Raw genomic sequence first — 26,922 nt, 5'->3', positions numbered from 1 at the left:
TCCGTCCTCCTGGGAGGACGTGAGATGACACAAGGACGAAATAAATACAGGACTTTCACCCGCCCGGCGTGGCTCAGTGGTTGAGCATCGATCGACCTAGGAACCAGGAGGTCACGGCTGGTTTGATCCCCGGTCGAGGGCACAGCCCCGGGTTTGCGGGCTCCCTCCCCAACCAGCAGGGGGCGTGCAGGAGGCGGCCGATCCGTGATTCTCTCTCATCGCGGAAGCTTCTATCTCTCTCTCTCCCTCTCCCTTCCTCTCTGAAATCAATAAAATATATATATTTTAGCCCTGACCGGTGTGGCTCAGTGGATAGAGCGTCGGCCTGTGGACGGAAGGGTCCCGGGTTCGATTCCCATCAGGGGCATGGACCTTGGTTGCGGGCACATCCCCAGTGGGGGGTGTGCAGGAGGCGGCTGATCGATGTTTCTCTCTCATCCATGTTTCTGACTCTCTGTCCCTCTCCTTTCCTCTCTGAAAAAATAAAATAAAATAAAATAATAAAATAAAATAATATAATAAAATTAAATTAAATAAATAAAATAATAAAATAAAATTAAATAAATAAAATAAAATAATAAAATTAAATTAAATAAAATAAAATAATAAAATAAATAAAAATAAATAAATAAAATAAAATAATAAAATTAAATAAATAAAATAAAATAATAAAATTAAATAAATAAATAAATAAAATAATAAAATAAAATAAAATAAAATAATAAAATTAAATAAAATAAATAAAATAAATAAAATAAAATAAAATCATAAAATAAAATAAATAAAATAAAATAAAATAATAAAATTAAATAAATAAAATAAAATAAAATAAAACAAATAAAATAAAATAAATAAAATAAAATAAAATAAAATATTTTAAATATATATATATATATATATATATATATATTTAAAAAACACAAAAACACCTCTTCCTTTTTTTTTAAATATAAAAGTTGCCCCAAAGAACAGATACGCGCTTTGACGGGTTCTAAAGCCGCTGTTGGCTAACATACACGTCAAGTTCAACATGACGCGAGTTATCGGCTGCTGAAATGATTACACATTTTGGGGGGTTGGTTGCGGGGGGGACGCCCTATCCATGTGGGCGGTTCCTTCCTCCCAGGTGCACACAGGCACGTGCAAAGGTGGACTTTATAATTTTCTCTGTAGTCATCGGACGCCACAGAAGTGTGTGGGTTTTTGTCCGGCCACGGATGCTTTTCCTGGGCTGTGTGCAAGCCTCCCGGTCAGAGCCATTTCCTTCTTCTCCACCCAATGAAACCCCATTACGCCCCCGGCCGGCCGGGCCTGTGGGAGCTGCCCCTGCTTAAGAGAGGTCACGCACGCACACGTGTGTCTACAATCTTCTCATGGAACCGCCGCCCGGTCCGGCCGGGAGGGTGGGTGTGGTTTGAAGGCGGCCACGTTCCTAATCCAACGGCGACGAACCCCGGGCCCAGGGAACGGTAAACACGGCCTGGCCGGTGTGGCTCAGTGGTCAGCGTCGACCTAGGAACCAGGAGGTCACGGTTGGTTGGACCCCCGGGCAAGGGCACAGGCCTGGGTGGCGGGCTCGATCCCCAGTGGGGGGGTGGGGGGGCGTGCAGGAGGCGGCCGATCCATGATTCTCTCTCCTCATGGACGTTTCTCTCTCTCCCTCCCTCTGCCTTCCTCTCCCTGTGCAATCAATCCCTATAGAATCAAGAGGCAATATGCAAATTGACCATCACGCCCTCACACGATGGCTGCCTACGACCAGGCTGGCAGCGGGGAGTGGCAGTTGGGGGCGGCCAGGCCGGCAGGGGGGTGCATTTGGGGGCGGCTAGCCAGCAAGGGGGGAGGCAGTAAGAGGCGACCAGGCTGGCGGGGGGTGCAGTTGGGGGCGACCAGGCCGGCGGGGGGGTGCAGTTGGGGGCAACCAGGCTGGCGGGGTGGTGCTGTTGGGGGCAACCAGGCCGGCGGGGGGGTGCAGTTGGGGGCGACCAGGCCGGCGGGGGGGTGCAGTTGGGGGCGACCAGGCCGGCGGGGGGGTGCAGTTGGGGGCGACCAGGCCGGCGGGGGGGTGCAGTTGGGGGCGACCAGGCCGGCGGGGGGTGCAGTTGGGGGCGACCAGGCCGGCGGCGGGTGCAGTTGGGGGCGACCAGGCCGGCGGGGGGGTGCAGTTGGGGGCGACCAGGCCGGCGGGGGGTGCAGTTGGGGGCGACCAGGCCGGCAGGGGGGTGCAGTTGGGGGCGACCAGGCCGGCAGGGCGGTGCAGTTGGGGGCGACCAGGCCGGCAGGGGAGGCAGTGGGTGGCGGCCAGCCAGCAAGGGGGGGGCACTTAGGGGCGACCAGGCTGGCGGGGGGGTGGGGGCAGTTAGGGGCGACCAGGCCAGCAGGCAGGTGAGCGGTTAGGAGCCAGCGGTCCAGGACTGGGAGAGGGATGTCCGCCTGCCGGCTTAGGCCCCATCCCTGCAGTCGGACGTCTCTCAAGGGGTCCTGGATCGGAGAGGGTGCAGGCTGGGCTGAGGAACACCCATCCCTGTGCACGAATTTTGTGCACCGGGCCTCGAGTAAAAATATATTTAAAAAATAATAAATTGTTCTGTAGGCCACCAGCATCTCATGGAATAACCCCGAGACCTGCACCCGGTCCGGCGTTGAGCAGGCGGAAGGTGCGCTGCATGAACGTGGAATCGCAGCAACCACAGGAGCCTTCGTTGCATTAATAACCCCCAGCGCTTATCGGGGGAACGGAACCCTCCAGCCGGCGGAGGCCTGGAAAGGCCAGGTTCCCAGGAAGGAGAATTCGGCTCCCACACCAGCATCTTTGGACCATGAGCAAGGGTTCGAGCCGGTACTGATGTCCCAGCCCCTGAAATAACCGAGGCCTCAAGTGGCCCGGCTGGTGTGGCTCAGTGGATAGAGCACCGACCTAGGAACCAGGAGGTCATGGATGGTTTGATCCCCGGTCGGGGCCCAGGCCCGGGTTGTGGGTTCCAACCCCAGCGGGGGGCGTGCAGGAGGCGGCCGGTCCATGATTCTCTCTCCTCATGGACGTTTCTCTCTCTCCCTTCCTCGCTGAGATCAATAAATACATTGGATTTTTTCAAATCAATAAATATATTTGAGCCACACTGGCCAGGCTGCACCCTTATTAATAATAATTATCATTATTATTATTGATGGGAAAGTCTGTATCCAGGTAAAGAGAACACTTGACCGGATTTTATTTTATTTACTTTATTTTTTTAATTTGGTTTTTTTTATTTTATTATTTAATTTTTGACTTTATTCATCGACGGGCTGCCTCCTGCACGTGCCCGGAACAGGGCCCAGGCCCGGGGAGGAAGGAGCCTGCAACCCGGGCATGTGTGCCCTTGACCGGGAATCGAACCCGGGACCCTTTCGGTCCGCGGGCCGAGGCTCTAACCACTGAGCCACACCGGCCGGGGCTGGATGGGATTTTTAAATTAAATTGAAGCAACACTCCCAGCTGCTCTCGGTCCCTGGATCTCAAAGGCTGCTGTGAGTCGGGTCCCCCCGGGGACGAATGAACAATCTCCTGGTCCCAGCTGCACCCCGAGCCAAGGGATTCAGAATCCCGGGGGGCCTGGGGGGAGGGGGCAGCATTGGTATTGATGAAATTCTCCCGGCGAACCCCCAGGGCGGCCAGATCCGCAGAACAGAGCTGCCCATGAGGGTATTCACGGCCGCACACCATCAATGCTGGCGTTTCTTGCTTTCCGTGGTTTTTTTTCTATTAGATTTTAACCAGTTAACTGCCACGCGTACAAAACGGAAGCCATCCCCATACGCCATGATATCTTCAATATAATTTTAAAAATCAATTTGTAATCCTGTATAATAAAAGCGTAGTATGCAAATTGTCCCCTCACCTCCATCTATCCATTTATGCATCCATCCATCCATTTATGCATCCATCCATCCATCCATTTATTAATCCATTTATCCATCCACCCATTTCTGCATCCATCCATCCATCCATTTATTAATCCATTTATCCATCCATCCATTTCTGCATTCATCCATCCATCCATCCATTTATGCATACATACATCCATCCATTCATCCATTTATTCATCCATTTATCCATCCATTTATGCATCCATCCATCCATTTATTAATCCATTTATCCATCCATCCATTTCTGCATCCATCCATCCATCCATTTATTAATCCATTTATCCATCCATCCATTTCTGCATTCATCCATTCATCCATCCATCCATCCTTCTATCTATGCATCAATCCATTTATTCATCCATCCATCCATCCATCCATCCATTTATGCATCCATCCATTTATTCATCCATCCATCCATTTATGCATACATACATACATCCATTCATCCATTTATTCATCCATTTATCCATCCATCCATTTATGCATTCATCCATCCATCCATCCATCCATCCATTTATTAATCCATTTATCCATCCATCCATTTCTGCATCCATCCATCCATCCATCCATTTATTAATCCATTTATCCATCCATCCATTTCTGCATTCATCCATCCATCCATCCATTTATTAATCCATTTATCCATCCATCCATTTCTGCATCCATCCATCCATCCATTTATTAATCTATGTATCCATCCATCCATTTCTGCATTCATCCATCCATCCATCCATCCTTCTATCTATGCATCAATCCATTTATTCATCCATCCATCCATCCATCCATCCATTTATGCATCCATCCATTTATTCATCCATCCATCCATTTATACATACATACATACATACATTCATCCATTTATTCATCCATTTATGCATCCATCCATTTATTCATCCATCCATCCATTTATTCATCCATCCATTCATCTATTTATCCATCCATCCATTCATCCATCCATCCATTTATGCATACATACATACACCCATTCATCCATTTATTCATCCATTTATGCATCCATCCATTTATTCATCCATCCATTTATTCATCCATCCATCCATCCATCCATCCATCCATCCATCCATCCATCCATTTATTCATCCATCCATTTATTCATTCATCCATCCATCCATCCATCCATCCATTCATCCATCCATCCATTTATGCATACATACATACATTCATTCATCCATTTATTCATCCATTTATGCATTCATTCATCCATCCATCCATCCATCCATCCATTTATTAATCCATTTATCCATCCATCCATCCATCCATCCACCCATTTATGCATCCATCCATCCATCCATTCTTTCAAATATTTTTTGTAAATTGATTTCAGAGACAGGAAGGGAGAGGGAGAGAGACAGAAACATCCATGAGGAGAGAGAATCGTGGACCGGCCGCCTCCTGCACGCCCCCCCACTGGGGATGGAGCCCACAACCCGGGCCTGTGCCCTTGACTGGGAATCGAACCCTGACCTCCTGGTTCACAAGTCGACGCTCAACCACTGAGCCACACCGGCCAGGAAAGAAGTTTTAAAACATGCAATACCTGCCCTAACCGGTTTGGCTCAGTGGGTAGAGCGTCGGCCTGCGGACTGAAGGGTCCGGGTTCGATTCCGGTCAAAGGCATGTACCTGGGTTGCGGGCACCTCCCCAGTGGGGCGCGTGCAGGAGGCAGCTGATCGATGCTTCTCTCTCATCGATGTTTCTGACCCTCTATCCCCCTCCCTTCCTCTCTGTTAAAAAATCAATAAAATATATTTAAAAAAAATAAAACATGCAATCCCTAACTATTTAGTCATCGGCACTGACCTCTTTTCCTTTAGACTGAAAAAAAAAAAAATACAGCAATAGCCGTCCAGTGTGAATAGGCATCAGTATTTTAGCAATTACTTTACGGACGCCGTGAAATGAGAAAGGCTGGAATGGATTGAGCTTGGGGTGGCCAATGGCTGCACGATGGATTTCAGAGGGGTTTGCACCAGCTGGGTCCGACGGCTGACAAATTTAAGTTTTTAATCCCACACGAGCGTTTATCCCAAGCCTGCCGGCGGCACCGGAGACCAGCAGGTCATCCACAAACACCTGCTCGGCCCTCCCCCTCAGCCAGCTGCGTATGCTGGGCAGGGGGACAGAGATTACATGGGGAAGTAGGAATTATGGGCATGGGGAAGCAGGCAAAAGGCTATGCCTAGTGGACAGTTCACAGCCAATGCAGGAGGGAGATTTGCAAAGGCCTACGGGCATGCAAAGGCTGGGGTCTTTAAAAGGCTTGGAGATGTGCAAAGGGCCTGGGGTCTGCAAAGGGCTGGGGTCTGCAAAGTGCTGGGGGTCTGCAAAGGGCTGGGGGTTTGCAAAGGGCTGGGGGTCTGCAAAGGGCTGGGGGTCTGCAAATGGCCTGGGGTCTGCAAAGGGCTGGGGGTCTGCAAAGGGCCTGGGGTCTGCAAAGGGCTGGGGGTTTGCAAAGGGCTGGGGTCTGCAAAGGGCTGGGGGTCTGCAAAGGGCTGGGGTCTGCAAAGGGCTGGGGGTCTGCAAAGGGCTGGGGGTCTGCAAAGGGCTGGGATTTGCAAAGGGCTGGGATTTGCAAAGGGCTGGGGGTTGCAAAGGGCTGGGGGTTGCAAAGGGCTGGGGGTCTGCAAAGGGCTGGGGTATGCAAATGGCCTGGGGTCTGCAAAGGCCTGGGGGTCTGCAAAGGGCCTGGGGTCTTCAAAGGCCTTGGGGTCTGCAAAGGGCTGGGGGTCTGCAAAGGGCTGGGGTTTACAAAGGCCTGGGGTCTGCAAAGGTCTGGGGGTCTGCAAAGGGCTGGGGGTCTGCAAAGGGCTGGGGGTCTGCAATGGGCTGGGGGTTTGCAAAGGGCCTGGGGTCTGCAAAGGGCTGGGGGTCTGCAAATGGCCTGGGGTCTGCAAAGGGCTGGGGGTCTGCAAAGGGCTGGGGTTCTGCAAAGGCCTGGGGGTCTGCAAAGGGCTGGGGTTTGCAAAGGGCTGGGGTCTGCAAAGGGCTGGGGGTCTGCAAAGGGCTAGGGGTCTGCAAAGGGCTAGGGTTTGCAAAGGGCGGGGGTCTGCAAAGGCCTGGGGTCTGCAAATGGCCTGCGGTCTGCAAAGGGCCTGGGGTTTGCAAAGGCCTGGGGTCTGCAATGGGCTGGGGGTTTGCAAAGGGCTGGGGTCTGCAAAGGGCGGTGGCTCTGGCTAATGCAAGACGCACCCCGTTACCATGGACATCGCGGCGATTTAATGAAGGAGCCGTTCTCGCGCGACCCTCCATTCCCAGCCCCTGCCACTCTGGGCCCATTTGCAAAGGACAGATTCCCGCCAGCCCAGCCCCGGGGGCCCGCGCGGCTGGGTCCCCGCGAACCAGGCTGCCAAGGCGGCCGCAGAGACGGAAAAAGTCTGCGCGGGCGGCGGGTTTTGCGCGCGCGCGACGCTCACCATGACCCGGTCCTTCTGGGGAGACGCCTTGGACGACGAAGACGAGGCGGCCCCGGAGACACTCTGCCTTCGCAGCTCAGAACATGTTTTCCTGTCAATCAAACAGAGTGACAGACGTCGCTGCCGGCAGGAAGAGATGGGGGGAGTGGGAGGGACTGCAGCGAATTCAAGCATGCATGCTTTTTTTAAAAAATATGTATTTTTATTGATTTCAGCGAGGAAGGAAGAGAGAGAGAAAGAGAGAGAGACATCCATGATGACAGAGAATCATGCATCGGCCGCCTCCTGCACGCCCCCTGCTGGGGATCCAGCCCGCAAACCCGGGCACGTGCCCTTGGCTGGAATCGAACCCGGGACCCTTCGGTCAACAGGATGACGCTCTATCCACTGAGCCACACCGGCCAGGGCTTTTTAAAATATATATATATATATATTTTTTTTTATTGATTTCAGGGAGGAAGGGAGAAGGAGAGAGAGATAGAAACATCCATGATGAGAGAGAATCATGGACCGGCTGCCTCCTGCACGCCCCACACTGGGGTTCGAGCCGTGACCGGGAATCGAACCCTGGCCTCCTGGTTCATAGGTCGACCCTAAACCATTGAGCCACACCACCTGGGCAAGGATACATCCTCTACCAGCTTTCATTTGGGTCGTTATAAGAACCAGTGAGTGCTAGTGACATAGAGTAATTCTTTAAAAAAAAAAACAAAAACATTTTTATTGCCATAGCCGGTGTGGCTCAGTGGATAGAGCGTCGGCCTGAGGACTGAAGGGTCCCGGGTTCGATTCCCGGTCAAGGGCACATGCCCAGGTTGCGGGCTGGATCCCCAGTGGGGGGCGCGCAGGAGGCGGCCGGTCCGTGATTCTCTCTCAATCATGGATGCTTCTCTCTCTCTCTCCCTTCCTCTCTGAAATCAATAAAATAAATTTTTTTTTTAAAAGAATAAAAACCTTATACTATTCAATGGAATCTTAGCAAACAAAGGACATATTAGCAAACCAACCTTTAGAGCAATATCAGACGAGGAAGCGAAGAACTCTACAGTCCGCACTACGATGACGTTTCAGGGAAGGCTCCCCATATAATTCCATCTTCACGACGGACGCATTGGGGATTCCGCCGGCCCTCCAAAGCCATTCCCGTTCGCCCTGGGGCACCGGGCAAAACGACACCTAGAACGTAAGAGAGGAGGATATAAATCCCGTCTAATAAAAGCCCAACAGGCTAAGTGTCAGGTCGGCCGGTCGGCCGGTCGGCCGGTCAACCAATCACAGCGCGATAGGCTAATGACACGCGAAGGCCGCTCAGCCGCTGGCTATGACGTGCCCTGACCACCAGGGGGCAGACAGCCCTCCCTCGTCCCTCCCCGGCCCCGATCGTGCACCCGTGGGGTCCCTCGGCCTGGCCTGCGCCCTGTCGCCATCCGGGACCCCTCGGGGGAGGTCGGAGAGCCGGTTTCGGCCCGATCCCACAGGCCAGGCGGAGGGACCCCACGGGTGCACGAATTCGTGCACCGGGCCTTCTGGTATCTTCCTAAAAGATGCCATCCATCATCTCAGACGCTTCAATATGGTTCCATGACGATGTTTGTTTCCTAAATAATCCCCAAGACATCGCGTCCGTAAGTCCCACATTCTTGCATTTCACGAGGGACGGCTGAGCCCGGACGTTGAATGAGATGAGACGGAAAGGGCATTTCAACGACGACTGCGATACAACCCCTGCCGGCGAAGAGATGACGTCGCCAAAGCTAATATATTTGTTTTTTTAATATGTTTTTATTGATGTCAGAGAGGAAGGGAGAGAGGGAGAGAGAGACAGAAACATCCGTGAGGAGAGAGAATCATGGGCCGGCCGCCTCCTGCACGCCCCCCGCTGGGGATCGAGCCCACAACCCGGGCCTGTGCCCTTGACCGGGATTCGAACCCGGGACCCTTCAGTCCGCAGGCCGGCGCTCTACCCACTGAGCCACACCGGCTAAGGTAGCACTTTAGTGCTTATCTTTCTAAATATAATTCGTATCATGGACTTCAACCACGCTGACCTCGCTGGGTTTAACGGTGAGATGGCAAAGGGGAAAATGTTTGCGGAATATATGTGTGTCTGTGCGTGTCTGTGTGTCCGTGTATATGTGTGTATATTGTGTCTGTGTACTGTGTGTAAATGTGTGAATACGTGTGTATGTGTCTCTGTCTATGTATGTGTGTATATGTGTGTATGTGCCTGTGCATGTTTGTTTATATGTGTGTATGTGTGTATCTGTGTGTATGTGTCTACATCTGTATGTGTATATGTGTACATGTGTATAAATGTGTATGTGTATGTATCTGCGTATGTCTATGTATATGTGTATGTGTATAAGTGTATGTGTATATGTGTATATGCATGTCTTCATGTGTGTATGTGTACATGTGTATGTGTATATGTGTGCATCTGTATGTGTGTCTATGTATATGTGTGTATAGTTTGTATGTATCAGTGTACATGTGTATGTCTATTTGCATGTTTGTATCTGTGTATATGTGTGTATATACATGTATATATTTGTGTGTATGTGTGTACATGTATGTGTATAAATGTGTATGTGTTTCTATATATGTGTGTATATGTGTATGTGTCTCTGTGTATATGAGTGTATATATGTGTCTGTTTATGTGTATGTATATGTGTGTATATGTATATGTGTGTGTGTCTGCATATGTGCACATGTGTATATATGTGTATGTGTGTGTGTGCCTGTGTGTATATGGGTGTGTATATGGGTGTGTCTGTGTATATGTGTGTATATATGTGTGTAAGGTTATGTGTGTGTGTTTGAGTCTGTATGTGTGTATATGTGTGTATAAATGTATGTGTCTGTGTCTGTTCATGTATATGTATGTGTCTGAGTCTGTGTATAAATGTATGTCTGTGTGTGTGTCTATGTCTGTGTGTGTGTATGTGTATGTGTGTCTGTATATGCATGTATATGTGGTGTGGTGTGTGTATATTTGTGTGTATATGCGTGTATATGTCTCTGTATGTGTCTGTGTACGTGTGTCTGTATATGTCTGTGTGTTGTGTATGTGTGTGTGTATATGTGTCTGTCTGTATATGTCTGTGTGTGCGTTGTGTCTGTGTATGTGTGTATATGTCTGTGTGTGTCTCTGTATGTGTGTCTGTGTATATGTATGTGTACCTGTATATGTCTGTGTGTTGTGTGTGTATATGTCTGTGTCTATATATGTGTGTGCACTGTGTATGTGTATGTGTGTATATGTCTGTGTGTCTCTGTGTGTGTGTCTGTGTATATGTATGTGTACCGGTATATGTCTGTGTGTTGTGTATGTGTGTGTATATGTCTGTGTCTATATATGTGTGTGCACTGTGTCTGTGTATGTGTGTATATGTCTGTGTGTCTCTGTGTGTGTGTCTGTGTATATGTATGTGTATCTGTATATGTCTGTGTGTTGCGTATATGTGTGTATGTGTGTATGTGTCTGTATATGTCTGTGTGTGTGTGTCTGTGTATATGTGTGTATATGTCCCTGTGTGTGTATCTGTGTGTGTGTTGTCTGTGTATGTCCCCGTGTGTGTGTTGTGTGTGTATGTGTGTGTGTCTGTGTATATGTGTGTATATGTCCCTGTGTGTGTGTGCATCTGTGTGTGTATATGTCCCCGTGTGTGTCTGTCTGTGTGTTGTGTGTCTGTGTGTGTCTCGGTGTGTATATGCATGTATATGTCTCCGTGTGTGTTGTGTGTGTCTCTGTGTGTGTATATGTGTGTATATGTCCCTGTGTATGTGTGTTATCTGTGTGTGTATGTGTCCCCGTGTGTGTGTTGTGTGTGGTTATGTGTATATGTCTGTGTCTGTGTGTGTGCTGTGTGTCTGTGTGTGTCTCTGTGTGTATATGCCTGTATATGTCCCCATGTGTGTTGTCTGTGTGTGTATATGTCCCCGTGTGTGTGTCTGTGTGTGTGTTGTGTGTGTATATGTCTGTGTCTCTGTGTGTGTCTGTGTGTATATGTCCCCGTGTGTGTGTCTGTGTGTGTGTTGTGTGTGTATATGTCTTTGTGTGTGTCTCTGTGTGTATATGTCCCCGTGTGTGTGTCTGTGTGTGTGTTGTGTGTGTATATGTCTGTGTGTGTGTCTCTGTGTGTATATGTCCCCGTGTGTGTGTCTGTGTGTGTGTTGTGTGTGTATATGTCTGTGTGTGTTGTGTGTGTATATGTCTGTGTGTGTGTCTGTGTGTATATGTCCCCGTGTGTGTGTCTGTGTGTGTGTTGTGTGTGTATATGTCTGTGTCTCTGTGTGTGTCTGTGTGTATATGTCCCCGTGTGTGTGTATATGTCTGTGTGTGTTGTGTGTGTATATGTCCCCGTGTGTGTGTCTGTGTGTGTGTTGTGTGTGTATATGTCTGTGTCTCTGTGTGTCTCTGTGTGTATATGTCCCCGTGTGTGTGTCTGTGTGTGTGTTGTGTGTGTATATGTCTGTGTGTGTGTCTCTGTGTGTATATGTCCCCGTGTGTGTGTCTGTGTGTGTGTTGTGTGTGTATATGTCTGTGTGTGTGTCTCTGTGTGTATATGTCCCCGTGTGTGTGTCTGTGTGTGTGTTGTGTGTGTATATGTCTGTGTGTGTCTGTGTGTATATGTCCCCGTGTGTGTGTCTGTGTGTGTGTTGTGTGTGTATATGTCTGTGTGTGTGTCTCTGTGTGTATATGTCCCCGTGTGTGTCTGTGTGTGTGTTGTGTGTGTATATGTCTGTGTGTGTGTCTCTGTGTGTATATGTCCCAGTGTGTGTGTCTGTGTGTGTGTTGTGTGTGTATATGTCTGTGTGTGTTGTGTGTGTATATGTCTGTGTGTGTGTCTGTGTGTATATGTCCCCGTGTGTGTGTCTGTGTGTGTGTTGTGTGTGTATATGTCTGTGTCTCTGTGTGTATATGTCCCCGTGTGTGTGTCTGTGTGTGTGTTGTGTGTGTATATGTCTGTGTGTGTTGTGTGTGTATATGTCTGTGTGTGTGTCTGTGTGTGTGTGTGTGTATATGTCTGTGTGTGTGTCTGTGTGTGTTGTGTGTGTATATGTCTGTGTCTCTGTGTGTGTCTGTGTGTATATGTCCCCGTGTGTGTGTCTGTGTGTGTGTTGTGTGTGTATATGTCTGTGTCTCTGTGTGTGTGTGTATATGTCCCCGTGTGTGTGTCTGTGTGTGTGTTGTGTGTGTATATGTCTGTGTGTGTTGTGTGTGTATATGTCTGTGTGTGTGTCTGTGTGTATATGTCCCCGTGTGTGTGTCTGTGTGTGTGTTGTGTGTGTATATGTCTGTGTCTCTGTGTGTGTGTGTATATGTCCCCGTGTGTGTGTCTGTGTGTGTGTTGTGTGTGTATATGTCTGTGTGTGTGTTGTGTGTGTATATGTCTTTGTGTGTGTCTCTGTGTGTATATGTCCCCGTGTGTGTGTCTGTGTGTGTGTTGTGTGTGTATATGTCTGTGTGTGTGTCTCTGTGTGTATATGTCCCCGTGTGTGTGTCTGTGTGTGTGTTGTGTGTGTATATGTCTGTGTGTGTTGTGTGTGTATATGTCTGTGTGTGTGTCTGTGTGTGTGTGTGTGTATATGTCTGTGTGTGTGTCTGTGTGTGTTGTGTGTGTATATGTCTGTGTCTCTGTGTGTGTCTGTGTGTATATGTCCCCGTGTGTGTGTCTGTGTGTGTGTTGTGTGTGTATATGTCTGTGTCTCTGTGTGTGTGTGTATATGTCCCCGTGTGTGTGTCTGTGTGTGTGTTGTGTGTGTATATGTCTGTGTGTGTGTCTCTGTGTGTATATGTCCCCGTGTGTGTCTGTGTGTGTGTTGTGTGTGTATATGTCTGTGTCTCTGTGTGTGTCTGTGTGTATATGTCCCCGTGTGTGTGTCTGTGTGTGTGTTGTGTGTGTATATGTCTGTGTGTGTGTCTCTGTGTGTATATGTCCCCGTGTGTGTGTCTGTGTGTGTGTTGTGTGTGTATATGTCTGTGTGTGTGTTGTGTGTGTATATGTCTGTGTGTGTGTCTCTGTGTGTATATGTCCCCGTGTGTGTGTCTGTGTGTGTGTTGTGTGTGTATATGTCTGTGTGTGTGTCTCTGTGTGTATATGTCCCCGTGTGTGTGTCTCTGTGTGTATATGTCCCCGTGTGTGTGTCTGTGTTGTGTGTGTGTGTGTATATGTCTGTGTGTGTGTCTCTGTGTGTATATGTCCCCGTGTGTGTGTTGTGTGTGGTTATGTGTATATGTCTGTGTCTGTGTGTGTGCTGTGTGTCTGTGTGTGTCTCTGTGTGTATATGCCTGTATATGTCCCCATGTGTGTTGTCTGTGTGTGTATATGTCCCCGTGTGTGTGTCTGTGTGTGTGTTGTGTGTGTATATGTCTGTGTCTCTGTGTGTCTGTGTGTATATGTCCCCGTGTGTGTGTCTGTGTGTGTGTGTGTGTGTATAAGTCTGTGTGTGTGTCTCTGTGTGTATATGTCCCCGTGTGTGTGTCTGTGTGTGTGTTGTGTGTGTATATGTCTGTGTCTCTGTGTGTGTCTGTGTGTGTGTTGTGTGTGTATATGTCTGTGTTGTGTCTCTGGTGTGTAATATGTTTCCCCCGTGTGTGTGTCTCTGTGTGTATATGTCCCCGTGTGTGTGTTGTGTGTGTGTGTGTGTATGTGTATATGTCTGTCTCTGTGTATGTGTATGTGTGTATGTGTCTGTGTGTGTATATGTGTGTATGTTGTGTATGTGTATATGTCATGTCTTCTGTGTGTGTGGTGTGTAGATATGTTGTATCTGTATGTGTGTGGTGTGTGTGTGTTTGTGTCGTATTATGTTTTTGTGTGTTGTCTCTGTGTGTGTCTGGTTGTGTGTATAGGTCCCCGTGTGTGTGTCTGTGTGGGTGGTTGTGTGTGTATAGGTCTGTGTCTCGGTGTGGTGTTCTGGTGTGTATATGTCGCCCCGTGTGGTGGGTGTCTGTGTGTGTGGTGGGTGTGTATATGTCTTTGTGTGTGTCTCTGTGTGTGTCTGTGTGTGTATATGTCCCCGTGTGTGTGTCTGTGTGTGTGTGTGGTGTGTGTGTATATGTCTGTGTCTCTGTGTGTGTCTGTGTTGTATATGGTCCCCGTGTGTGTGTTTTGTGTTGTGCATATGTGTACATGTGTATATATGTATATGTGCGTGTGTGCCTGTGTGTATATATGTGTATATATGGGTGTGTCTGTGTATATGTGTGTATATGTATGGTGTGTTTAATATGTGTGTCTGTATGTGTGTGTATGTTTTGTGTGTGTGTTGTGTGTCTGTGTGTATATGTGTGTGTAATATGATGCTGTGTTCTGTATATGTGTGTGTATATGTGGTGTGTTTGTGTGTATATTTGTGTGTATATGCGTGCATATGTCTCTGTGTGTCTGTGTGTGTGTATGTGTGTCTGTGTATGTGTGTATATGTCTGTGTGTGTGTCTGTGTGTGTGTATGCTGTATAGTGTCTGTGTGTGTCCCGCTCTGTATATGTCTGTGTGTGTATGTCTGTGTGTGTTGTGTGTTGTGTGTGTATAGTGTGTGTGTCTCTGTGTTGTGTCTGTGTGTGTGTGTGTCTGTGTGTGTCTGTGTGTATATGTCCCCGTGTGTGTGTCTGTTGTGTGTGTGTGTGTGTATATGTGTGTGTGTGTCTGTGTGTATATGTTTCTGTGTGTGTGTTGTGTGTGTTGTGTGTGTATATGTCTGTGTGTGTGTCTCTGTGTGTATATGTCCCCGTGTGTGTCTGTGGTGTGTGTGTGTTGTGTGTGTATATGTCTGGTGTGTGTGTGTGTGTGTGTGTGTGTGTCTGTGTGTGTATCTGTGTGTGTCGTGTCGTGTGTATGTGTCTGTGTGTGTGTGTGTGTGTTTTTGTGTCCGTGTGTGTGTCTGTGTGTGTGTTTGTGTGTGTATATGTCTGTGTGTGTGTCTCTGTGTGTATATGTCGTGTGTGTGTGTCTGTGTGTGTGTGTGTCTCTGTGTGTGTGTGTGTTGTGTGTGTATATGTGTGTATATGTCTGTGTGTGTTTTGTGTGTGTATCTGTCTGTGTGTGTGTCTCTGTGTGTATATGTCTCTGTGTGTGTCTGTGTGTGTGTTGTCTTTGTGTATTGTCTGTGTGTGTGTCTGTGTGTGTATATGTCTGTGTGTGTGTCTCTGTGTGTGTCTGTGTGTGTGTCTGTGTGTATATGTCTGTGTGTGTGTCTGTGTGTGTATATGTCCCCGTGTGTGTCTGTGTTGTGTGTTGTGTGTGTATATGTCTGTGTGTGTGTCTCTGTGTGTTATATGTCTCCGTGTGTGTCTTGTGTGTGTTGTGTGTGTGTGTATATGTCTGTGTGTGTGTGTGTGTGTGTCTCTGTGTGTATATGTCCCCGTGTGTGTCTGTGTTTTGTGTCTGTGTATATGTCTGTGTGTGTTGTGTGTGTATGAGTGTGTGTGTGTCTGTGTGTTGTCTGTGTGTGTATATGTCTGTGTGTGTGTCTGTGTGTGTAGATGTCCCTGTTGTGTGTGTTGTGTGGTGTGTGTGTATATGTCTGGTGTGTGGTTATTGTGTATATGTCACCGTGTGTGTCTGTGTGTGTGTCTGTTGTGTTTGGTATATGTCTGTGGCTGTGTGTCTCTGTGTGTATATGTCCCCGTGTGTGTGTCTGTGTGTGTGTTGTTTGTGTATATGTCTGTGTGTGTTGTGTGTCTCTGTGTGTATATGTCTGTGTGTGTGTCTCTGTGTGTATATGTCCCCGTGTGTGTGTCTGTGTGTGTGTGTGTGTATATGTCTGTGTCTCTGTGTGTGTCTGTGTGTATATGTCCCCGTGTGTGTTGTGTGTGTGTGTTGTGTGTGTATATGTGTATATGTGTGTGTCTGTGTGCCGTGTGTGTGATGGTGGCACACAGGCCGGCTCCCCTCGTTCTCTCTGCCTCGGCCGCGCTGTTGGGACCCGGACACGCCGATCCAGGAGCCCCCTCCCCCCCCCTCCCCCATACCCCTCCTACCCCCCCCACCTGCCCCCCACACACACAGACACACACACGGGGCCGGGTTTCCTCAGCTCCCAAACCTCCCTCCCCGGGGAGCGGGTCGCCGAGGACGGGACACCCCGGAGGCCACGCCCCGCCGCTAAAAACAGCCCCGGGCCCCGCGTTCTGCTGACTCCATGACCTACTTTCATCGCGGACGGGCGGAACGCCGCACGGGAGGAGGCGGGAGGGAGGCCGACGGCGGAAAGGCACGGGGAGACATTCAAGGCGCCCTGGCCGGTGTTGCTCAGTGGTTAGAGCGCCGGCCTGCGGGCCGCCGGGTCCCGGGTTCGATTCCCGGTCCAGGGCACAGGCGCGGCTGGCGGGCTCGGTCCCCCGTCGGGGGGCGTGCAGGAGGCGGCCGATCGGTGATTGCCTCTCATCACGGACGTTTCCATCTCTCCCTCCCTCCCTCTCCCTTCCTCTCTGAAATCAATACAGATACATTTTTTAAAAAAAATAGCGTGTACGAATATGAATTAATTTTTAAAATCTTTATTAAAGAAAGAAAGAAATTGGACGGGCAAGGCGAGTCGTTGCGAGGCGGTGGGCTTGGCTGAGCGAGGAAGGAATCGGAAAAACCATCGTCGTCCCGTTCGCCTTCAAAGTTGACGATAGGAAATTAATACAGTTTTAGGGGCGGTAACGACGGGATGGCGACGCAAAAAAATATAAAATAGAATAAAATAAATAAAATAAAATAAATAAAATAAAATAAAAAATAAATAAAATAAACAAAATAAAATAAAATAAATAAAAAAAATGATAAAATAAAATAAAATAAAATAAATAAAATAATAAAATAAAATAACATAAATAAAATAAATAAAACAAAATAAAATAAAATGAAATGAAATAAATAAAATAAATAAAATGAAATAAAATAAAATATAAAATAAAATAAAATAATAAAATAAAATAAAATAAAATAAAATTAAATAAACAAAACGAAATAAAATAAAATAAATGAAATAAAATAAAATAAAATAAAAAGGCCCGATGTTTTAGAGCAATACCCTCTCTATCTGCAGATGAATGACATGGGGTATATCTTTAGATGAACCTGTCTCTTTAGACCAGCGCTTCTCAACCTGTGGGTCGCGACCCCTTTGGGGGTCCCACGACCCTTTCCCAGGGGTCGCCTGAGACCGTCCTGCATCTCAGATGTTTCCATGACGATTCATCACGGCAGCAACAGGACAGCGACGACGTAGCCACGAGAATAATTTCATGGTTGGGTCACAACATGTCGCTGAACCCGACCGACGGATCCGGGAAACGCCTGACTCCGCTTCCGCATTTTTCCGGGGAAAAATGGGATCGAACCCGGGACCCTGCATTTGGAATTTTCTCTTTTTACACATCTCCTATCTCTATATATAAAAGCCCAGCGACCAGAACGGCGGAACGACCAGATGGCCCAGAACAGCCCACCGGCCTGATCCGGGCCCCAATTGCCGCCGCCCCCGGGCTAGTCCTGCCCCCACTCGGCCCCCAACACCCCCATTGGGGACAGAGCCGGCCGGCCAACTGCCCGTGGCCCCGGCCCCCGGACGGCCCAGCCTCAGATCGCCCCCCAACCCCGATCAGGGGCCAACCCCTTGCAGCAACTCTCCCCCTGCCAGCACGGCCCAATGGGAACCCATCAGGGCAGGTCGGTGGACCCTACATGTGCACGAATTCGTGCACCGGGCCTCTAGCATAGATATAAAAGCCTAACCTCCCGTTCGACCGGCAGCTATGACGTGCACTGACCACCAGGGGGCAGACGCTCAACGCACAGGCATGGAAACAAGGAACAGACGGATGGATCTCAGAGGGAAGGAGGGAGGGGGGCGGGCGGGAAGAGATTAACCAAAGACCTTATATGCATCCTAGAGGCCCGGTGCACGAATTTGTACACAGATTTGTCGCGCAGCCGGGCCTGCAGGGATCGGGCCGAAACTGGCTCTCCGACATCCCCCGAGGGGTCCCGGATTGCGAGAGGTGCAGGCCAGGCCGAGGGCGTGAATGCATGGGCTTGAATCCATGCACCGGGCCTCTCGTATGTATATGTTTTCGGCGAGAAAGGAAGAGGGAAAGAGAAACGTCAATGATGACAGAGAATCACGGACCGGCTGCCTCCCGCACGCGCCCTATTGGGGATGGAGCCCATAACCCAGGCGTGTGCCCTTGACCGGGAATCGAACCCTGACCTCCTGGTTCATAGGTCGACGTTCAACCCCTGAGCCCCGCCGGTCGAGCTTGACATTTTCAGTCGTAAAATATTCCGTAAGACTTCAAATACGTACAAAGCGCTGTTTTTTTTAAAAAAGGATACAATATAGATTGACAAATCAAAGCAACGTAAAAAAAATAGGCCAAAGAAACCCACAAAACACACAAACATAAACAGTGGCCCCTACGATGAAGAATATGGGATTTACATGGAAGGATTAAGAAATAATTTACAGGATCAACACGGTAGAAAAACCCTAAATGTCAAAAAAAAAAATAATAAGGAACGGTTAGTAAGTGAAGCCGCGACCTTCTTCCTGAGAGAATGAGTCATGAAAAATGATGCTTCTAAAGACCTTTGGATAAACCCGCGTGGTTTCTGCTATAATGTTCTGGGAAATATAATCTTCAAAACGGTACCACAATAGATAGATAGATACAGAATCAGACATCTAAGATAGACGTAAGGATAGGAAAGGATTGCTATAAATATGGGCATAATCTATACCAATAAAAGGGTAATATGCTAATTAGGACAGACATTTTCCAGTCGTCCTTCCGGACAAAGCCACGGTGGCGGGGACTGAGGCAGAGGCGGTTAGGGGCGATCAGGCCGGCAGGGGAGGGCAGTTAGGGGCGATCAGGCCGGCAGGGGAGGGCAGTTAGGGGCGATCAGGCCGGCAGGGGAGGGCAGTTAGGGGCGATCAGGCCGGCAGGGGAGGGCAGTTAGGGGCGATCAGCCGACAGGGGAGGGCAGTTAGGGGCGATCAGGCCGGCAGGGGAGGGCTGTTAGGGGCGATCAGGCCGGCAGGGGAGGGCAGTTAGGGATGATCAGGCCGGCAGGGGAGGGCAGTTAGGGGCGATCAGGCCGGCAGGGGAGAGCAGTTAGGGGCGATCAGGCCGGCAGGGGAGGGCGGTTAGGGGCGATCAGGCCGGCAGGGGAGGGCAGTTAGGGGCGATCAGGCCGGCAGGGGAGGGCAGTTAGGGGCGATCAGGCCGGCAGGGGAGGGCAGTTAGGGGCGATCAGGCCGGCAGGGGAGGGCAGTTAGGGGCGATCAGGACGGCAGGGGAGGGCCGTTAGGGGCGATCAGGACGGCAGGGGAGGGCAGTTAGGGGCGATCAGGACGGCAGGGGAGGGCAGTTAGGGGCGATAAGGACGGCAGGGGAGAGCGGTTAAGGGCGATCAGGCAGGCAGGCAGGCAGGTGAGCAGTTAGGAGCCAGCGGCCCCAGATTGCGAGAGGGTGCAGGCCGGGCTGAGGGACCCCCCCGCCCTCATGCACAAATTTCTTGCACCAGGCCTCTAGTCTATATATATATATATGCAAAGTGTCCCTGAGGGAGTTCGACCGGGAGACCAGGAGTTCGATTGCTCGCTATGATGTGTGCTGACCGCCAGGGGGTGGTGCAGAATGAAGGAAGGCCGCAGCCGGCAGCCAGAAGGCCCCAATCGGCCCTGATCGCCGGCCAGGCCTAGGGACCCTACTGTGGGCAAATTCCGTGCACCAGGCCTCTAGTTCCAACATAAACACAGTGAAAAATCACTGTGGCTCTGTACAATACACATTATAATATAGGTATAGTCCGGGAAATGATAGGATTTTTATATTATGAGTTATAGACACTGTGTTAGCGTCTATGGGATAAGTACAGATATATACATACATTAGAAACGATACAGATAGAGATAAAAATCTATAATAATGAAAGCAATATGCTAATTAGACCGGACGGCCGGACGACCTGCGGGACGAAGCCAGGGCTGCAAGGGCCAAGCCCTTTGCACGAATTTCATGCATCAAGCCTCCGGTGTAGATATAAATAGGCAACTAGCATCTAAGTTTCAAATATTCCGAAAATGGCCCTGCCTTGTTTGGCTCAGTGGATATAGCATCGGCCTGTGGACTGAAGGGTCCCGGGTTCGATTCCCGGGCAAGGGCACATGGCCGGGTTGCGGGCTTTATCCCCAGCAGGGGGCGTGCAGGAGGCGGCCGATCCGTGATTCTCTCTCATCGTGGATATTTCTTTCTCTCTCTCTCTCTCCCTTCTCCTCTGAAATCAGTAAAAATATATCAGGAAACAATAATAAAATCAAACATTCATAAAATTGCTACCGTCAGGTATAAGAATCGTGTAGTGCTTCATCACTGCCGTGCGAAGTGACGATTCATACTTTTCCAACCTTCTGCGTTCCCTTGAATACGCGTTCTTCTCCGCAAGAAAAAAAACGCGTCTTCTAAAAGCTCCTTGGAAGAGGCCGCAGTCGGCGTTAAATGATTTATTCATCAGAGAGGCCCCGTTCCCACAACTCAAACGCAGAAGGCTTCTGGCGATAGGCTTCAGCGATGACCCCCCCGCCCCCGCCCTGAGTGCGTATTAAAATTTCATGCTGACACCGGCCTCACGACGGGCAGAGAATGAGATCACCTTCTGGAATGTCCATCGGGAGGCGAGATGCGTGCGGCCACGCCGACCGGCATTCCACAAACCCTACGTTCATCCGTGGGGCGTGACGGGTCAGTAATGCACTCCTTCAACGCGGGGCCTGTCTGTATCTATAGAATAAAAGCCTAATACGCTAAGTGTCCAGTCATTCAGTCGGCCGTTCAACCAATCAAAGCGTAACGGGCTAATGATAGGCGAAGGCCGCTCACCGGCTTGCTATGACGTGCACTGACCACCAGGGGGCAGATGCTCTGACCAATAGGCTAGCTTGCTGCTGGGGTCCGGCCGATTGAGACTGAGCAGGAGAGGCCAGGCTGAGGGACCCCACTGGTGCACGAATTTGTGCACCGGGCCTCTAGTACATATATATATATATAAAAGCCAAGCGGCCGTGACGACCAGAACGAACAGAGTCACCGGTTGCTATGACGCTCACCGTGGCCGCCCATTCGGCCCGATCGAGGGTGGGGCCGGCTGGTAGACCTCCCGCGGACCCTCATCCTGGCCGGCCTGGCTCCCGATCGGCCCTGATAGGGACAGACTGCAACAGTGCACGAATTCGTGCACTGGGCCTCTAGTTGATCAAAAAATGCGAGGATGTCCGGCCGGCGTGGCTCAGGGGTTGACCATCGACCTCGGACCAAGGAGGTCATGGGTTCGATTCCCGGTCAAGGGCACAGGCCCGGGTTGTGGGCTCGATGCACAGTAGGGGGCGTGCAGGAGGCGGCCGATCCGTGATTCTCTCTCATCATGGATGCTTCTATCTCTCTCCCTCTCCCTTCCTCTCTGAAATCAATATAAACATAATAATAATAATAATAAAGCACAATAATAATAATAATAAAGCATAATAATAATAATAATAACAATAATAATAAAAACCTGTCAATGTTGGCACAGGAATCGAGAAACAGGTATGACTTTTGCCCATAATTGGGTGAGGTTTTTCTGTTTGATTTTCTTTTTTTTCCCCAAAAGAATGGAGATTAGGATTAGGGGCAGAAATGATGCAAAAACAAAAAAAATAAAACCACTGAGGATTGAAGAAGTATTTCTCAGCTGTCAATTAAAAGTACCTTCTATACGCCCTGACCGGTGTGGCTCAGTGGGTAGAGCGTCAGCCTGTGGACTCAAGGGTCCCGGGTTCGAGTCCCGGCCAAGGGCATGTACCTTGGTTGCGGGCACATCCCCAGTGGGGGGGCGTGCAGGAGGCAGCCGGTCCGTGATTCTCTCTCGTCATGGATGCTTCTCTCTCTCCCTGTCCCTTCCTCTCTGACATCAAATATTTTTTTTAAAAAAAAATTCAATCATAAAATAAAACACAGAGGCAAACGCACGCAGGCCGCGCCTCTCAGGTACCTTGGCTATTGAACCCCATTCAAATGCCCATCCCCTGCGAACGCGTCTCTGCTCTGTGTCAGCAGAACGCAGCACGAGGACCCTCCACTGGCCCTGCCGCTGCCGCCGCGAAATGAGGGTCACGCCCCTGACGACGCGGCTCAATTTCTGGGCGGTGTCCCCCGAATCCGTCCGTGAGCGGATTCCCGGGACCTTCCCCTGTCTGCCCTTCCGGCCACATTCCGAGAGGGGGGGCTGTGACCTGGGGGATTCTCCAAAAAGTATCTGACCTTCGGAGCCGCTGCCAGAAAAAAAAATTCCTTGTCCGGCTGGTGTGGCTCAGTGGTTTGTGTCTAGCAGCCTGTGAACCAGGAGGTCAGGGTTCGAATCCCCAGTAGGGGGCGTGCGGGAGGCAGCCGGTCTGTGATTCTCTCTCTTCTTGGATATTTCTATCCCTCTCTCCGTCTCCCTTTCCCTTTCCATAATCAATAAAAACATTTTTTTAAAAAGACAGAAGGAATTCCTGGCTTGGGAGTTCGCATCCATTACTATCCTGTTTTTCTTTCTTTTTCATAATGTTTTTTAAGTTTATGTTTATTTTTTTCTCCTCTAAGGCAATGCAATCGATACCTCATATTTAAGCAATCCTGGCTCCCCGATATGAGTGACACTGTCTAATTATTGAGATTACTAGAGGCCCGGTGCACGGAATTCGTGCACAGTGCGATGTCCCTCAGCCCGGCCGGCACCCTCTCCAATCTGGGACCCCTCGGGGGACGTCCGACTGCCGGCTTAGGCCCGATCCCGTAGGGGTCGGGCATCCCCCCTCTCGCAATCCAGGAACACTGGCTCCTAACCGCTCACCTGCCTGCCTGCCTGATCGCCCCTAACCACTCTGCCTGCTGGCCTTCTCGCCCCCAAATGTCCCCCCTGCAGACCTGATTGCCCCCAACTGCCTTCCCCACCAGCATGATCGCCCCTAACCACCTCTGCCTCGGCCGTGCCACCATGGCTTTGTCCGGAAGGACGTCCGGAAGGTCTCCCGGTCTAATTAGCATATTACCCTTGCGTTAGTATAGATTTCCTATGCCCTGGCCGGGTTGGCTCAGTGGAGAGAGCGTCTGCCCTCACCCGGACTGAAGGGCACAGGGTTCGATTCCGGTCCAGGGTTCGATTCCGGTCTAGGGTTCGATGCCAGTCCAGGGCACAGCCCTGGGTTGAGGGCTCAACCTCCAGCCCTGGTTGGGGTGAGTGTGGGAGGCAACCAATCCAGATGTGTGTCTCTCACATCACAGGATGCTTCTCTCTCTCTCCGTCCCTTACACGTTCCCTCTAAACAACAACAAAAAAAAAATAGATGGAAAAATATCCGCAGGTGAGGATTACCAAAAAAGACCAAAAAAAAGGGTCATTTCGTGAAGTTTAAACACCTTCAATGATTGAAAAACAGAACAGATAAGGGCTAGTACGGTGCCAGGCATTCATCCGTGATTTTTCCATGTTTGAGACTCAAATGAGTGGCATTCGAGGTGTCGATACGTTCAAAAAGCTGAAATATCTAACTGTTGCTTATTGGTTTAAAGTAAAGACCATAGGGATGGGTGTTAATTAATGAGACTCTACTACTTCAGGTTAAAAAACAAATACTATATACATATATATATATACACACACACACACACACACATATATACATATATACATAGATACACACAGACTAATAAAATGGTTATATGCTAATTAGACCGAAAGACCTTCCGGACGTCCTTCTGGACAAAACCATGGTGGCAGGGCCGAGACAGAGGTGGTTAGGGGGGGATCAGGCCAGCAGGGGAGGGCAGTTGGGGGCGATCAGGCCGGCAGGGGAGGCAGTTGGGGGCGATCAGGCCAGCAGGGGAGGCAGTTGGGGGCGATCAGGCCGGCAGGGGAGGGCAGTTGGGGGCCATGAGGCTGGCAGGGGAGGCAGTTGGGGGGGATCAGGCTGGCAGGGGAGGGCAGTTAGGGGCGATCAGGCCGGCAGGGGAGGGCAGTTGGGGGCCATGAGGCTGGCAGGGGAGGGCCATTGGGGGTGATCAGGCCAGCAGGGGAGGCAGTTGGGAGCCATGAGGACAGCAGGGGAGGGCCATTGGGGGCGATCAGGCTAGCAGGGAAGGCAGTAGGGGCGATCAGGCCGGCAGGGGAGGCAGTTGGGGGCGATCAGGCCGGCAGGGGAGGCAGTTGGGGGCGATCAGGCCGGCAGGGGAGGGCAGTTGGGGGCGATCAGGCCAGCAGGGCAGGCAGTTGGGGGCGATCAGGCCGGCAGGGGAGAGCAGTTGGGGGCAATCAGGCCGGCAGGGGAGGGCAGTTGGGGGCAATCAGGCCGGCAGGGGAGAGCAGTTGGGGGTAATCAGGCCGGCAGGGGAGAGCAGTTGGGGGCAATCAGGCCGGCAGGGGAGGGCAGTTGGGGGCGATCAGGCCGGCAGGGGAGAGCAGTTGGGGGCAATCAGGCCGGCAGGGGAGGGCAGTTGGGGGCAATCAGGCTGGCAGGGGAGGCAGTTGGGGGTAATCAGGCCGGCAGGGGAGGGCAGTTGGGGGCAATCAGGCCGGCAGGGCAGGCAGTTGGGGGCGATCAGGCCGGCAGGGGAGGCAGTTGGGGGTAATCAGGCCGGCAGGGGAGAGCAGTTGGGGGCGATCAGGCCAGCAGGGCAGGCAGTTGGGGGCAATCAGGCCAGCAGGGCAGGCAGTTGGGGGCGATCAGGCCGGCAGGGGAGGCAGTTGGGGGTAATCAGGCTGGCAGGGGAGAGCAGTTGGGGGCAATCATGCCGGCAGGGCAGGCAGTTGGGGGCGATCAGGCCGGCAGGGAGGCATTGGGGGCAATCAGGCTGGCAGGGGAGGCAGTTGGGGGCGATCAGACTGGCAGGGGAGGCAGTTAGGGGCGATCAGGCCGGCAGGGGAGGCAGTTGGGGGCGATCAGGCCGGCAGTGGAGGCAGTTGGGGGCAATCAGGCCGGCAGGCACAGTGGTTAGGGGCGATCAGGCCGGGAGGGGAGGCATTGGGGGCGATCAGGCCGGCAGGCAGGTGAGCGGTTGGGAACCAGCGGTCCCAGATTGCAAGAGGGTGTTAGTCAGGCTGAGGGACACCCCGCCCCCTCCCCCCTGCACGAATTCATGCACCTGACCTCTAGTGTGTGTACACACACACACACACACACACACACACACACACAGATGCGTGGCAGTCAGCCCTTTGCTGAATCAAAGCTACGTTTTATGTATGTATTTACCCGTGAGATTCCCTCGAAACGCAAGCCAACGTTTCGCAAGCCCAGCACCTGACAGCGTCTTAGGTCTGATCCGCTCTGCAAACACGACGCGGGAAGAATTCCATTAGATTCCCATGGAAATGCTTCTTTGCCGTTTTAAACAAGTCTCTCTCTCTCTTTTTTTTTTTTTGTCTTTTTTTTTTTTCCGATTCCTCCCTGACTTTGCGATCCATCGGTCCGTCTAAGTGCCTTCATCTTCCCTTTAATATTTTAAGAACCTCTGAGTCATCGCTATGCAGCAAAACGGAAGAGAGCTACGGGGAGAGGGGGGAGGGGGGAGAAGGGGGGGGTAAGGGAGGGAGGGAGAGCAATGGGGGGAGGGGGAGGGGGAGAGAAGAAAAGGGTGAAAATGGGGGGAAAAGAATCCCTAACACGTGCCAGGATGTGGGCAGGGGTGATACACACAGCACGTCGATGCCCCACAACCTCCTTAGGGACAGGCACACAGTAGGGGCTTTTAGGACAGGGGTCCGCCTTCCTCATCTCTGCGACCAGCTCTAGGTCACCTGGGGGCCGATGGCGGGCGTACAGCGCGTGCCCAACAGGAGGATGGGTGCGCGGAGAGCCGGGGACCATGAATCTGCGCTGAAGCCAGAAGCGAGCTTCCAGGAAACGGATGCATGTAGGTCGCCCGGTTTCCTTCTGTTTTAAAAGAAAATATGTATTTTCTTTATTGATTTCAGAGAGGAAGGGTGAGAGAAACGTCAATGATGAGGATCACCGGTCTGCTGCCTCCTGCACCCCCCCACCTCCTCATGGGGACTCCGCCCCTTCAGCTAGACTCCGCCCCTTCAGCTAGACTCCGCCCCTTCAGCTAGACTCCGCCCCTTCAGCTAGACTCCGCCCCTTCAGCTAGACTCCGCCCCTTCACCTAGACTCCGCCCCTTCAGCTAGACTCCGCCCCTTCACCTAGACTCCGCCCCTTCAGCTAGACTCCGCCCCTTCACCTAGACTCCGCCCCTTCAGCTAGACTCCGCCCCTTCACCTAGACTCCGCCCCTTCAGCTAGACTCCGCCCCTTCACCTAGACTCCGCCCCTTCAGCTAGACTCCGCTCACCTCGTGGGCTAGACTCCACCCCCACCTCCTGGGCTAGACTCCGCCCACCTCCTGGGCTAGACTCCACCCCCACCTCCTCAGCTAGACTCCGCCCACCTCCTGGGCTAGACTCCGCCCCCACCTCCTCAGCTAGACTCCGCCCCCACCTCCTGGGCTAGACTCCACCCACCTCCTCAGCTAGACTCTGCCCACACCACATCAGCTAGACTCCGCC

General features: G+C 50.9%; 1 protein-coding gene across 3 annotated transcripts in view; it reads right to left on the bottom strand.

The window, feature by feature from the left end:
- Window positions 1–26,922, bottom strand: part of NLGN4X (neuroligin 4 X-linked) — a 158,382-nt gene that overhangs the window by 114,994 nt on the left and 16,466 nt on the right. For 2 of the 3 annotated variants that reach the window (XM_036311184.1, XM_036311182.1), the window contains exons 2-3: window positions 8,348–8,516; window positions 7,341–7,431 (exon numbers count right to left, since the gene is read on the bottom strand). The gene's annotated coding sequence lies outside the window, so the exon portion shown is untranslated. The remainder of the gene's footprint in view (window positions 1–7,340; window positions 7,432–8,347; window positions 8,517–26,922) is intronic. The other variant, XM_036311183.1, reaches the window with a different exon arrangement.

The sequence above is a fragment of the Myotis myotis genome, unplaced genomic scaffold, assembly GCF_014108235.1.
Source record: "Myotis myotis isolate mMyoMyo1 unplaced genomic scaffold, mMyoMyo1.p scaffold_m19_p_51, whole genome shotgun sequence".
Lineage (NCBI taxonomy): Eukaryota > Metazoa > Chordata > Mammalia > Chiroptera > Vespertilionidae > Myotis > Myotis myotis.
The sequence above is the reverse complement of the archived record's forward strand: the minus strand, read 5'-3'. Positions and strand labels throughout refer to the sequence as shown.